This window comes from Rattus norvegicus, chromosome 1 (genome assembly GCF_036323735.1).
Source record: "Rattus norvegicus strain BN/NHsdMcwi chromosome 1, GRCr8, whole genome shotgun sequence".
NCBI classification, from domain to species: Eukaryota; Metazoa; Chordata; class Mammalia; order Rodentia; family Muridae; genus Rattus; species Rattus norvegicus.
Window position 1 is genome coordinate 57,456,938 of NC_086019.1, and position 14,769 is coordinate 57,471,706.

Below are 14,769 nucleotides of genomic sequence, written 5' to 3' on the forward strand. Positions count from 1 at the left end.
CATCCAACAAAGCTGGCTGGTAAAGACAGGCTGATGAAAAACAGAGCAGATCACCTTTTCAGCCCCAATGTGACAAGTAAGAAGAGGCATTCTCTAAGTCACCTTGTCACCCAGATCATTGTTTATACTTTGATCATTGTTTTTTGTGTCCCTTGGCCAGCTAGAATACAGTTTTCATAGAGGTTTCATATTAGTCCAAAATTAGGATTTTATTTGGAAAACCCTTGACCTTATAGATCAAAATGCACTGTAAATGTGTCTTCAAAATGGATCGGGTTTCCAAGTTAGTGGAGATCATTTTTACACTTAAAAGAGTGGCTAACAAAGTAGTGAGGATGGAGTATACTGAATAGAGACCCCAACGTCCAAAAGGCTTCAACCTCCAAAAGGCTTCATGTATTTACTCTCATGTCTCTAGCACATATCTCATCTGGTCCTGGAGAAAGTCCTTCTCCTGGTCTGTGGCGTCAGGAGACTTGTAGGGGTGCGTGAAGCCGACTTCTGGTACACATTTGTCTCTGGCTCAGTGCTAAACATCCTGCCCTCAGTGTATGATGGGTATGCCATGGCTCCTGCATTTAAAGGAATGTTGTTATGTTTATTTTACTTGTCATTTAATGTGACACTTGGGTTTTTAACACTATTTCTAATAGATCAGCCTTCTATCCCTGGAGAGAAGTGTGCATATACCACTAGAACAGCAGCTAACATCTGTCTCCACTGGAGACCTCTGCACTGAGGTCTGAGATGAGCTTGAACACTTTCTTACTTGTGAAATATCTGACTTCTTTGATACAGTTCTCAACAAATTACATTAACTATCATTCCTGAATTTTGGTCATTTAAGTTTATTTCTATTACACTAGTCAAATAAATTAATGAATCGGGGAACATGAGAATTAGTGTAAATGAGTAAATAAGAAAATTTAAGATTTTTTTTTTATTGAAAGCATAGGGTCAAAATTACATTTTTTTATCATGGCTTTTAAAATATATTCTTTAAAAAACCATTTATTTATTTATTTATTTATTTATTTATTTATTTATTTTATAATCCAATATTAGCCCTTCCTGTCTTGCCAATAACCCCTCATACAAACCCGTCTATCACCTCTTCCTGAGATGGCAAAGCTCCTTTTGGGGTGTCAACCCCCATGATTGCTTTTTTAAAGATTGTAAAACAGATCCCTGAGGACAAAGTTCACCTCTTATGCAGTTATATGAATCTCATTTTTTATTTCTTTACATTTCACAAGAACAGACCCCTCTACTTATCCTGAAGCTAGGAGCTAAATTGCAGGAGTGACAATGCCACAAACAGCATGCATCAGTGTATAGAAAAATCTTTTTATTCCTTTGTACACACAGGTACAGCTGGTTACTTGGAGAGTGAGCCATAAAGCAGTGTCAGGTCTGGTTATACACCCATTCCTCAGTTTTCTTACCTCCTCTGTGAGAAAGAAACATGCATGAAATTTTGTTAATATCTCTGGTGAGTCTCTGAAGTATTAGATCTTCGTCTTTTCTTTTCTCGGTGTGTTACCCCTTCAATGGAAGAACTTCAGGAAGAGTTTTACCAACTTGAGCTGCATTGAGTAGTGGCCAGCATGGATCTCTAGTGTGACAATGATATGTGGATCCAGAGCTCCTCAGTGGACTCTATGACATCCAGCCAGGAGCACCTGAAATATTCCTCCAAGTCAGTTACCCCTGCTTCCAGTCTACCAAGAGTGGTCCTGGCCATTGGAAAACCCCAGCAGAGGTGCTGCCCACCCCTGTGACTGTCTCCCAGCCCATATGAACAGACCTCCCTCCACCACCTCCTCCACCACATGTCCACCTACACCAGTGGTTTTGATGGCATTTCAGTGGCTTTGCCCCTCCCACCACCTTCTGCAAACAAGGCAGGATCCCAGTCTGCTCAGGTGGCTGCTGGCTAGCAAAAAAGAAGGAGGAGCAGCAGTGGTGGTCTGAGATATAGAAGGCCTGCCTGGATAAGGAAGCAGAGAGGAAGCACGGGGAGCAGGAGTAGAATCTGGGGCAGATGGACTCTCATTCCCTGATCCCTGCTTCCTTATCTCTTTTGGCCACACCAGCCCAACCAGGAAAACCTTCCACACTGCAGAGGCCCCAAGAAACAGTTACTCTGAAGCTGTAGTCCCCAGCAGCAGCCCCAACTATTGAGTACAGGAACCTGCAGTAGAAAACTATCAGTAAAGAGGAGTTGTCCTGTGGGGATAGTCTGTCTCCAGACCCATGGAAACAAGATACCAGGGAGAAGCTGGAGAAGCAACAGCAAATGCACCTTGTGGACATGCTAAGCAAGGAGATCCATGAGCTGTAAACTAAGGGGGACGGTAGTGCAGAGGAGAGTGACTGCCTGTGGAAGCTTATGCTGGAGTGGCTGTTTTGGAAGAGACTTCAGGCTATATTTCTTGTGTTTCTCCCAGGTTCATTTCTTGAACCTGTTCTTGAAAACTGTTCAAGCAGCCCAACATTTGACATTTTCAAAGTAGAAATTCATAACAACTATGTTTTTGACATTCTGGCCTTAGATAATTCTACAGTGATGTCTATGGTTAAGTGCCAGGCAGTGAGAACCCAGGAGTGACGATCAGAGGTACACAGGATGACCTGAAGGTGAGGTGCTCCTGGGGCCCAGTGTCCTGAGTGCAGGTCCTCAACCTTACAGCTGCCCACTCCAGCTGTGCCTGGGATGGAGCCAGTGCTACCGACCTAGGAAGCAGCTCAGGGACTGTGCTTACTATGTTCCCCATTGGTTCAGTTCATGACAAGGTTAATCTGAAGTAACAGCAGGAATTTTAGCCCGCTGGAATTCTGTATCTGAGAAAGTACATGTCTTTAGGAACATCAAGATGCTCACGTCTAACACGTTTCAGCTTTATATGTCACAGATACCATAATAAAGCTGTTTATAACCTTTTTCTGTTTGGGGTAGCTCAAGGGTAGAATGTCCTGACCCTGAGTATTATATCTAATTACCCAGAGAGAGAGAGAGACAGGAAGGAAGGGAGGGGGAGAGGGAGGGACAGAGAGAGGGAGGGAGAGAGAGAGAACAAGAGAGAGGGAGAGAGAGAGAGAGAGAGAGAGAGAGAGAGAGAGAGAGAGAGAGGAACAAAAAGTTTGTAAAAATAAGCAAAACTTAAAAATATATAAATAACTGTATAATTATTAAAAGTCTATATGAGAGTCAATGTTTATCACCCAAAATTGAGGAAGGGGCTTGGAGAAACGAATTATCCGCATCCAACCTCCAAAAACACACACACTCAATCAACAACACGTCTGATTATACCTGGAAATACCCATATTTTATAGAATGCCATAATGGAAAGTGAGAAGCATCATTTTCGATAAGGGTTGCCAATATGTTCTTTTTCCAAGGTGTGTGCAGCCGTGCCAGTCTTCCTCACCACGGGATGGAAGAGGTCCCTGACCTGTGAGCCTAGAGGTGACCAGGGGATCTTTGCTCCATTCTGAGACTGAGAGGCAGGATGCCCACTCAAGGGTCCATAGCAGGGAAGGTTTTCAAGCTATGTGCAGTGCTGGAAAAGCCTACACAAGGCATACAGTTAGCAGTGATGTGTTTGCAGGGAGTCCAAGGAACCAGCTTTTTACTGATGCAGGTGGGCAAGCATTTATCATCCACCTGCCACTCTGACAGCAATAAGAGTATTGCTTAAGTTTTGTTTCATAGATTTGATCACTGAAAAAATACCAAAAATTGGACCCTTAACGTTGTAGCAAATAGAATAGTGGATGCTAAGACAGGGACCTTTGACTCTTCTAACACCATTGTCTATTTCAGAGCAAGAAAGGAAAGGTATCAATGGACAACAGTCTGCTTCCCCCATGAGTGCTCTACCACTGAGTTAGTAGCCTTAGCCCTCCTCACCTTTAGATAAAGGGTGTCACTAAGTTGTCCAAGCAGACCTGAAACTCATGCTGTAGACCAGGCTAGCTTTGAACTTCTGATCCCCCTACCTACTGTGTGTCTTGAGTGTCTGGGATTACAGGCCCATTTCTCTACAGCTGAGCAGCTTGCTTGTTTGCTTCCTCCTTTCTTTACTCCTCCTCCTCTACCTCTTCCTCCTCCTCCTCCTGCTCCTCCTCCTCCTCCCTCTCTCTTTCTGTCTCTTTCATTCTTTCTTTCCTTTCATTCATTCTTTCTTTCATTCTTTATCTTTCTTTTCTTCTTTCTTTCATTCATTTGTTCCTTTCTTTTAAGATTCATTTACTTTAGTGCTCTATCTGCATGTATATCTGTGTGTCCAAAGAGGGCATCAGATCTAATAATACATAGTTAGTATCTATGATATGGTGACTGGAATCGAACTCAAGACCTTTGAAAGAGCAGCCATGCTCTTAACCACTGAGCCTGCTCTCCAGCCCCAGCCTATTTTCTTAAACTTACCACACTTGGTTCACATGAGAATTGTCTGTAAGATGAGTAAGGTAAGGTTACCCTGAGCGCAGAGTGCTTATCCCTTGTCAGATCATCCAGGGGGTTACCTCTGACTCATGCTGTCCTTTTCCAGGTCTGTCACCAGTGCCCTGGAGTTTGTGGGCCTCATCCACAGAGGTATGCAACTCAGAGAACATGGCCCCTAAGGCTACACCCACATTGTAAAAGCCAGCGATGTCAATCACAGCAGGTTAGATGTCAGCCAACAGAGTCATGCAGTTTGACCACATGAGACTCACCCTAGGACTTAAATGCAGTGCGTTCAAGTTCTCACATGCTATGCTGGACAGCTGCTCTGGGCCTCCACATCATAAGCCAGAGTGCAGAGCCCTGGGCACAGCAGGACACACAGGCTAGTTTTCACTCCTATGGAAAGCCAGTATAGATGGACATTCTCCATCTTGCTACAGTGACACTTCTGTAAGGGACGAGACTGCTTAGGGCAGCATTGTCTGTTTAGTAGGCACATCCACCTCCAGGACTTGCCCCCTATGGACAGTGCTTGAGCAAAGCCTGCCTCATGGTGCTTAGGGAGTCTCAGTTGTCTGCCAATGGATTCCCAGACATTCAGCTCTGTCTGATGATTGACAGACCTTTGTGACCCTTCTGTTTTCCACTCTCCGGACCACAGCCCCAAAGTCCAGCCAAGCTGACCTTCACGAGAAAGCAAGGGCAGGTATTTGTGGATTACCACTGCACTGGGCTTCATCTCCAGTGGACCCACCCGACCATGCTGGGCAGCTCCTGGGGGCAGGTTTCAGCACATGGACTGGGCCAGCAGTGTGTATGCAGGTGAACGGGGGACGACATCTGCCCAGTCAAGAATGCCAGAGTCATCAAAGGGCAACACAGTAGAGAGAGCTTGTGAACTGTCAACAGAAGGCCATGTTATACCCCATGATGGGCCTTATGTTGTTCTGTGTCTAGAAAAAGGGTTACCTGCAGTTAAAAGGACTGTGGTATCCAACAAGGGACCTCAATGACTACCAGGCCATGGTGCCTCTCTGGGAAGTGGGTGGGTCCCATGGTCCCTCCCAAGAACCACCTCTGTTTGCCTGTTCCTGTCTGGATAGCATGCTCACAAGCGACTGGACTGCTTACTTTACAGCTGTGTCTGTGGTGACTGGGTTTGCCCTGAAGGAGGCCTTCTTTATCAATTAGAGTCTGGCTGTCCTAGCAGATGCCCTTGTGGCCTTGTCAGAGCACTGTGACCACATCCCACATCTGAACAGCAAGCTAATCAACAGGATGCTCTAGGAGTCCATCAGTTTGTCTTCCTCAGAGACCCCAAAATACAGGGGGCAGAGAGCTGGGCTTTAGGGAGCTACCACAGGCATGATTGCTCTTTTTTGTAAGCCGCACCACCTTTGGCCGAGTTACAGTTCTGCCAGGCCCTCCCATGTTCTGTCTTCAGCATCTTTGTGTGTCAATGCAGCTTACACTGTGTATTAACTGTGCTGCACGTTGGCCTATAGGCTGGGCTTTCCTCTTGATTTTCCAGCAAGACCACAGAGTTCCCGGGGGAGACTCTCATAATGGCTCTCCATATTCTGACAGGCACAGTCTGTGGATGTCTCTAAGGTGTTGGAGATCGGACCCCACTGAGGTTTGAGAGGCTTTCAGTGGCTTATAGACCCAAGGCTTGGGCATGATGGCTTTTTTTTTTTGGTTCTTTTTTTCGGAGCTGGGGACCGAACCCAGGGCCTTGCGCTTCCTAGGTAAGCGCTCTACCACTGAGCTAAATCCCCAGCCCCGCATGATGGCTTTTATTGTGTGTTTGGTAGCATGTATGCCCTGCTGCAAGTGTAGACAGACACTCCCCATGCTTATAGTCCCTGCTTGGAGTGTGGGTACACTCTGTCCATGCAGACAGCTGTCTCCGCACACACAGATGCCATTTTCATGATTTACGCCTGTCATCTTTGATGTTTCTTTTAATAGGCAGTCATGTAAAGTCACTATGATTTTGTGGTGACTTTCTTTCCCCAGCCTTCAGATGAATATAGGAAAGAGACTCTGGAATCTGCCTGGGCTCCTCCTTATGCCCACACCTTGACCCCACTGAACTCTCTTTGGCAGAGACATGGCAGAGCCTGGCCTTTAATTGTCCTGTTCATTCCCTATTGATTGTGACCACAGTCTGCAGTTCTGCACAGCCTGGCATCCAAGGAAATTGGTATAGTTCCCCACAATGTCTCCACAGGCTCAGAGGAAGGACATAAATAGAATCTTTATGGGGCCCAAGTGGCTTCTCAGGGTCAGCCAATGGTTTGGCTCCTTCCTGTCTCTGAAGACACAGGGCACAAGTCCTGACCTCCATGCACCCTTAGCTGCTGCACACACTAAGGATGAGTCCATTGGCTTCTGCTGCTTCTGGGAGTCCTGAAAACCACAATCCCTCAACCAAGGGAACTGGTGGGGGACAAGTGAGCTCCCTGAGGACCAGAAGCCCCACCTGGGTTCACTGCTATGTTTCCCAAAATAATGAAGAGCTGCTGTCATAGCAGGCCATGCTCTGGTGGGAAGGACAGACAGGCACATCCAGACCCACAAAAGGCTGTACTGTGGCTGTGCTGGGCATCCCAGGGACAGGGTGGTGTTGGGGACGGGAGACAGTTGGTCCATGGGTACCATGGGTATACATGGACACCTAGGCACATAAGGGGGTATGCATATACACGAAAAAACTCCCTCTCACACAGAAGTTGGCATGATATATAGAAAAACAAGTCCATCCTGAGTGTGGGCTTCACTTTAGATATTAAGGTCCAACGTTAAAACAGGAATGTGTGAAGACAAGGAGCTCTGTGTTCCCTGGGACCAGAAGGAACAGAGTGGCTGTGCTGACTCAGATGAAATAAACTCTCAATCATAGTCTGTGACAGCCATGTCACAGGACCCAGGCTGCTGTGTTATGTGTGAGCACCCAGTGCAGCCAGAAGCTAAGTACTGAGCACTGACTGGCCCAAACCCAGAAAGGGTCTCTGTTTTTCAGAGTGCTGGGGGACAGTGCAGTGTGTAGCAGTTTCCTCTTGAAGACTCTTCTGGGGTTTTGAGTTCCCTGTAGAGGACCCTCATGACTGCAGACACTAAGCCTGGGAGGAAAGATCCTCATCTGTAGAGTTCATTGAAAGGCCTGAGAGCAGAAATGCAAAGAAGCAGCAAAATGTGCCACCTCTGCTCACTGTGGTTCAGCTTCTGCCTTTGCAGTTGAGCTCAGGTACCCTGGAGTCCTCCCTAGCCTGAGTGAGTGATTTCAAGGCCAAGTCACATCCTACTGGTTTGTAGCATCAAACGCAGCCCAGTTTCAGCCCAGGTAAGCTGTGAATACCAGGTATGCCTTGCTGTCTGCATTGTAGGGGAACTGTTGAGCACCAAAGGACACAAGGGCTACAAGGTAAGGAATCATAGGACTGGGCTAGGCCTGGAATCCAAGTTCCCTTCTCCCCCTGCCTGGTAATTGGTTCTTGCTGTGTATAGGGGACAAAAGAAAGGGTCCTATGGGAGCCCTGGCACAGGCCTGCCCAAGCATGGCTTACGGATCCTCACAACATCCTAGCATTTGATGTGTCCCCAGGTTTGTCTACCATCCTCAGCCATGTGCCATTTTCTGTGCCACCTGCAAGGGACTCTAAATATCTTCCTACAAAAGGTGATCAAGGAGGGGTTGTACAAGGACACATGGTGGCTCTGTGGTGAAGTTAACAGGGACCAATAGATTAGAGGGCCAGAGCCCCAGGACCAATGCTGGGTGGACACACTCCTCTGACATCCAACACAGAGATCTTTGTACAGAAATCAAGAGAAGTATTATCTGAATAGCAGTGCAGAGCACCTCAGGCTCAGGGACTCAGGACTGACACCCATAGAATGCTGTAGAGGAGCAGTTTGTGATTCAAGGGCTCATCTGCCTGGACCCCTGAACCTCTAGAGATGAGCAGAGGATTGGGCTGTGGCTGCTTATGGGCTCAGACAGGAGGGTGGGAGGGGCTTTATCCTTGGCTCCTTGGAGTAGAGACGTTTTTCTTTCCCTGCCCCTGCTTTTTGAGTTTTTCTTTCCTTGGCAAAAAGGAAGGACTGGAAGAAGTCTGTCTATGGAGAGTGAGGCTGGCTGGGAAACTGCTCACTGTTCTCCATTGTCATCCTGCTGGGGGTTTGGGGTTGTTGGCAGGTTAGCCTCTCCACCATTCCAGTCTGCTTCTCTCCATTTAATCCATGCATCTCTGTCTCTTCACTTCGTGACATGGATGCACAAGTCCTACCTGTAGCTTCCACTCCAGGGCATAAGTCCCTCAGTGAGTGAATTCCAGATGGTTCTGTCTAGAGCAGCATGGTCCAGGGTAGTTGCTCAGTATGTAGGTACATGGAAGAGGATATTGCACTGCACCCAAACACATTTCATATAAAATCAATCCTCATGGTCAGGTACTAATCCATTCTATTTACACCTTTCGCCATTATTGCTATTCACTGTACTGTGGATTTTTATTATATTTCACTTCTGCAAAGGAAGAGACAGAGTTTAGCACTGGAGATTCCCTAGGGACTGTCTGGAAAGGACGCCTTGACACACATGTGAGCTTCTGGGAAAAAGCTCTTTCATAGGATGCCTCCATGAGTTCCAGGATGTGTGGAAGGCTCTGTGCCCTATCCAGGGTTGACCTCAATACATTAATGGGAGCTGATGCTTCTCTCTAATAGAACAGTGCCACCCTCCTTGGAGATGTCTGTGATTGTATATGCTTAGCTTTAGAGTATCATTATTAGGAGACTTTGCCTTGTTAAAGTAGGTGTGTCACATTGGCATGGCTTTAAGACCCTTTTCCTATCCACATGCAAGCCAATCTTCCCCAAGCAGCCTTCAGATGAAGATGTAGAACTCTCAGTCTCTCTGGCACCATGCCTGCCTGGATGCTGCCATGCTCCCAGCTTGAAGATAATGGACTGAGTTTCTGAACCTGCAATTCTGTGTTCATTAATGTTGTCCTTATAAGAGCTGCATTTGTTGTGGTGTGTCTCTTCTCAGCAGTAAACCCCTAACTCAAACAATGTCCATGTTCCCTTCTTCTGCCTCCAGACATTAGAAGCTTCCTACATGAGCGGCATTCTCTTGGGATATGGCCCTAATAGGCGCTAGGCTGTCTGCTTGATCTGAGAGTGCTAGGACATCCTGCTCCTAAGGGCATTGTTACCGCTCCCTTGCAATACTGTGAATAGCATCAGCAGGCTCCTGCTCTGTTACCCCCTGAACACAATGCTGTCTTCTCCAGGAGTGGATCTAACAGCTCTCAGAACCTCCTCAGGAACTATGTGTTTCCCACAGATTATATGCACATGCTTCTACAACCCTATCCTGTGTTCTGAAAACTTTTCAAAGCCCATTCATCTGTGTCTGTGAGTTCAGGACAGTAGTCCCAAGTGTCTTGTCCTACCCTGACAGTTCACTCTCATGAGGCATCACCTGCCCTTGACAGAGGATTTTCCCAAGGGGCATTGGAAGTGCAGGAGAATTGTGTGTCCTGAGTCTTTTCAGAGCAGCAAAGGAGGACATCAAGGTCCCATTTGCTTTTGGTTTTTGATCTCATGGTCCTGGCACTGTCTTGTTGGTATTTAGGTTCCTGTCAGTCCTGAATTGTATTTTAGCATGGGAACCCAGGGCAGTTGTCTTCAAACTTATTCCTAGCATGGACCACATCTTCACCTCACCAGACATAAAGCACGACAAACACCAGGCAGGCAGAAAACCCTCAGGGGCTGGAACTGGCATGTTCAAACACTTTGGCTTGACCTTGGCCAACACAGGTTCAGAGAACAGCCTCTATGTAGGAAGATCTCCTTCCTCCTTCAGAGTTTACGACATGTAGACTTAAGCTAAGCTGCTGGCACACATGTGAGCAGAGGCACCAGCCTAGGCTTGTTCAGTGTCAAAGCCTACATGCCACCCCTGTATCACAGTCACAGCAGTCCATCTCATGAGAATTCTAGGGGTGGTGATATTCTGGGTGAATTGTCTGTGTTCTGCTGCCAATTTCTTTGCTTCCACATGTCCAACTGTGAGAAGGGATTGAGAAAGGGAAGGTGATGAAGTCCTGCTAATATCTACTTGGTGCCACCAAAGACAATGTGGTCTGACTGGCAAGATCTTTGCATTAGATTTTATAAAAAGCGACCTCAGGACAGTAGGTACTCTCAGGAAGGTGCAGCATGGTGGGTACAATGGGACAGGATCCCTGAGGTTGGTTCAGTGGGCCAGGGTCCCTGGGGGAGGAGCAATGGGGCAGGAGCCCTAGGGATGGGATCTTGTAGTAGTGGCCCTGTGGCATGTGCAACTGGCAGGGACCCTGGGGCAGGTGCACTGTGACGTGCACCCAAGCTGGAATGTTCAGACAGGTGTGTGTTTGCTTCATGCAGCTGCTGTCTTAAGTAGAGAACACTGGCAACTGCCCCAGAGGGGATGTTGGGAAGTCCTTCCAAGAATCCCTCAGCTCCTAACTGAGAAGCTATACATTCCACAGATGGGCCTTTATTGAGATGAGCAGATTCTAAGGGGGCTGCCTTGAATGAACAGCCAAAGAAAGCAGAAATGAAGAACAAGCAATTGCAGCAGACATGTTCAGTGTGTTTTTGCTCAGAAAATTAGGACTGGAAGAAACTGATTAAGTCAAATCACTTCTCTGTCTATCCATCCATCCACCCACCCACCCACCCACCCATCCATCCATCCATCCATCCATCCATCCATCCATCCATCCATCCATCCATCCATTTCCCTGAGGGAAGTCAGCTTTTATTTCTGAGAAGGTCAAAGCAGCGCTCCCTTGTGGTGACAATGAGGATTGCAGGCAGTGAGATAAGTGGGTATTTATTTATTTAATTTATTTATTTATTGATTGCATGATCTGCGATAGACTGCCACTTGTGGCCAGTCCCCATCTGCATTGGCTGTACCACAAACCCAGTCTCAGTGTGACACAGAAGGGGCCTAACTAAGGGACACTGTATAATAACATACTCTGGACTGTAGGTCAGTCAAGGCCTGTGTTTAGGAGACTTGTGGACAGAATGAGTGTTTGTGAGGCTGGACTTAGACTCTGTGGAGGGCTCAGGTCACCTGACTGTCCTGAAGCTTCCCACTGTGATTTATTTCCCTCCTGCAGAGTCAGCCACCTGAGCAACTGCATTTCCTGGTTATCCCCTAATCCTCCTACACTGTGTAGAGTGTTCAATCTCAGGAAGGACCTGGGAATCTGAGAGACACCACTGAGCCCCCTGGGCCTGGCTGACTCAACCTGAGGTTGATGTGAGCCTCCTCATTTTGCTCACCCACCAGGGACCTCAAAAGTCAGCAGTGAGCTTGCTGAGAGGCCAGGAGCCTCCATAGTGGCCCAAGAGCAACTGTCCTCTTTCACAGGTTCATCCACAGAGCATGTAATTCTGATTGGTGCAACAGTCTGGAAGAGTGAAAGACGTCATCTCCCAAGGACAAGTGCTGTGCTAGTGGACACTGAGGAGCTGCACGGATCAGACCCTTCCCCATCCTTCTCCAGCCTCTCTTGTTCTTCCTTGAGATGTTTCCTACAGATCTGAAAGATCCAGGCAGTCCATGACATGCATTTGAATTTAATCTCAGGACATTTTACTCCTTGCTCTAAAATTAAGACCAGGTAATTCATTTGTTTGTTTATTTATTTGTTATATGTAAGTACAATGTAGCTGTCTTTAGAAACACCAGATAGCATCAGGTCTCATTTGAGATATTTGTGAGCCACCATATAGTTGCTGGGATTTGAACTCTGGACCTCTGATAGAGCATTCAGTGCTCCTAACCACTGAGCAATTTTTCCAACTTCCAGACTAACTTTTTAAATTCCCATAATGTATTCTTTATTCAGGTTACATCCTGATCCCAGCCACTCTCCCTCTGCCTGTCTTCAGGGTAGGAGATTACAGGAAGGCCCCAATTTTCAGCAGGGGAGTGGGTTTGCTTCCAGAGCAGGCAGTGGGGTCGTAAACATCTCACTCTCAGGGAATTGGGAGCTTTCCCATATAAGAATTTTCTGTGGTGGAAGCTCAGTTTGCTGTCTGGCTTCTTTTCAGTTTTCTCTTGCTTCTTCTGGAATGAGAATTTCTTTATTAAGAGCTTAGAGGGTGTTTCTGGCCAGACTATGTTCATGTGCAGGCCCATCCCTGGACGGCTGGATGCTTAGACTCTCCTGGGGAGACCTGTTTCCTTTCTGCAGCAGGCCAGCTAGTATGAGAACTAAAGGACCCCATCAGATGTTCACAGTGCACAACACACATACACAAACTCACGCATGCACACACACACACTATACAAATATATATATATATATATGTATATATCTTCCATATTCCTAAACCCACACATCATACACATCACGTGTCAGATGTGCGTGCACATTACATATATCACAGACATATATACACTGTGCACATCACACGTGACATTTGTACTTATATGCACACATGCATGCACACCTCACTCTACACACATGCCTGCCATGCACACATGTATATAGAAACACCAAAATGAGTGAAGAGATTTTTAAAGGAGGCTTGTGCAGTCAGGGTATGATAGGCTTGGGCATGACTACCCTCTGTGTTACAGTCAACTGCGGTCTGTTCTTTTAGCTACTTTCACAACAGGGCCAGTGCCTGTGTAGAAGGAACACCAAGGCCACATCTCAGGGAAGTGAACTGAGGACTCAGAAGAGGTACAGGCCCTGGAGTATGGAAAGGCAGAGCATGGTATGCAGATGTAAATGCTGTAAGGCACTCTGGCTTGTCCACTCCAATAGGCACGATAGTAAGCATGAGGCCAGTAGATGTCGTATCCGTGGGAAGAACCCTCTGGATGCCATGTTAGCAACTTAGGGTGTTTCTTGTTTTCAGCCCATGCTGTGGCCAAGGAATCAGGAGGTGTGGGGTAGAGAGGACACTTGAGCAACTACCCTCTATGTTGTGAACCTAGTGGATGTTTTTCTGCCCTTCTAGACCTGTGAGTGGCCTGTGCCAGCACAGCAGAATGGGGACATTCCCAGTTCCACAGGATACTGCAGGCTTGGGGACTGGTTACTTAGGCTTTTGGCTGTGCACCACACCACCTTCCTGACCAATGGTACATTAAGTCAACCAGTGCTTGCAGAATGCTTGAGACAACACAAATGTCTCCTTTCTAACTGGAAACAACATATAAAGTTCTAATACAAGTCAGTAATGTGTCTCTGATTGTCCTGTGGCACTGGGTGAATTAAGGACAGGATGGAGAGCATGCCAAAGAGTCTAACTCGTTCTGTCCCATCTTCCTTCTGAATGCAGGTCTCCAGGATCCAGTGCTCACACGGACTCAGGGCTGCTGCTCAGGGAACCAGCAAACCCTGTTGCTCTGACCATGCCACCGTGAAGGGCGGTCTCTTTCTGTTCCAGTCTCTGCGGTGCCACTCTGTATTAGAAAGGACATCTTTCAAAGGAGGGGTTGGTGAAGGGCAATTTACCTTCTCTTTCAGAGATACAACTGTCTGAGGAGAGGCTAGGAGGTGTTGCAGAACCAAAATATAGAGCTAGAGGGATCATAAAATCGAGGTTGGGAGGAAGGTTAGCTCAAGGCTGCATGTCCCTGAACACCTTGGTGGGGGTGAAGGGTGACTTAATAGTCACTAGTAGCCCAGTGCCTGTCAGTACTCTACATGACCTTGTAGCCCTTGCTTCTTCTGGTGCTCAACAGCACCACTCAGATGCAAACAGCAAGGCCTAGATAGTGTTCACATCTCCCATGGCTTGACACTGTGCTGGGTTTGATACTACAAACCAGGAGGCTGGGACTTGAACTTGAGATCACTGACTCAGGCTAGGGAGGACTCCAGGGCACCTGAGCTCAGCTGCAAAGGCAGAAACTGAACCACAGTGAGCAGAAGGGGCACATTTTGCTGTTTCTTTCCTTTTCTGCTCTCAGGCCTTTCAATGAACTCTACAGATGAGGATCTTTCCTCCCAGGCTTAGTGTCTGCAGCCATGAGGGTCCTCTACAGGGGACTCAAAACCCCAGAAGAGTCTTCAGAAGGAAAGTGCTACACACTGCACTGCCCCCAGCACTCTGAAAAACAGAGACCCTTTTGGGGTTTGGGCCAGTCAGTGCTCAATAGTTAGCTTCTGGCTGCACTGGGTGCTCACAAATAACACAGCAGCCTGAGTCCTGTGACCTGGCTGTCACAGACTGTGATTGAGAGTTTATTTTAACTGTGTCAGCATAACCACTCTGTTCCT

At 47.1% G+C, this 14,769-nt stretch overlaps 1 long non-coding RNA gene across 5 annotated transcripts in view; it reads left to right on the plus strand.

The window, feature by feature from the left end:
* Positions 1-6,472, plus strand: part of LOC102555078 (uncharacterized) — a 44,994-nt gene extending 38,522 nt beyond the window's left edge. For 4 of the 5 annotated variants that reach the window (XR_010062902.1, XR_010062904.1, XR_010062906.1 and 1 more), the window contains one exon: positions 1,558-6,472. This is a non-coding gene — a long non-coding RNA (uncharacterized LOC102555078). The remainder of the gene's footprint in view (positions 1-1,557) is intronic. The other variant, XR_010062905.1, reaches the window with a different exon arrangement.
* Positions 6,473-14,769: the final 8,297 nt, after the last annotated feature.